This window comes from Ascidiella aspersa, chromosome 5 (genome assembly GCF_963924565.1).
Source record: "Ascidiella aspersa chromosome 5, kaAscAspe10.2, whole genome shotgun sequence".
Lineage (NCBI taxonomy): Eukaryota > Metazoa > Chordata > Ascidiacea > Phlebobranchia > Ascidiidae > Ascidiella > Ascidiella aspersa.
This window is the reverse complement of record NC_139451.1, coordinates 4,211,611-4,211,931: the sequence shown is the minus strand read 5'-3', so window position 1 is coordinate 4,211,931 and position 321 is coordinate 4,211,611.

Genomic DNA, 321 nt, shown 5'->3' with positions numbered 1-321 from the left:
TCATATTGATAAAGACCTTTTGATAAATAATTGTATCATCAGTTAATTTAAATATGACTGAAATAAATCCACACCTCACTTATAAAAGGTGGAACGCAATTTTAAAGCCACAAAGGTCTCGAAAGTAAATTGACATCATATTGATAACAATGTTTTGTTATGCACTTGTATCGTCCTCAGTGAATCAAGATGATGTCTCAACTTTTAGACTTTGAGATTCATTAATTATTAGCAATCATATCCGTTGATAATATTCCTAAGACTAAGTTTAAAAACTTTTCTACTAAAGCATTTAATCTTCATCTGTATTTTGACAGTAAT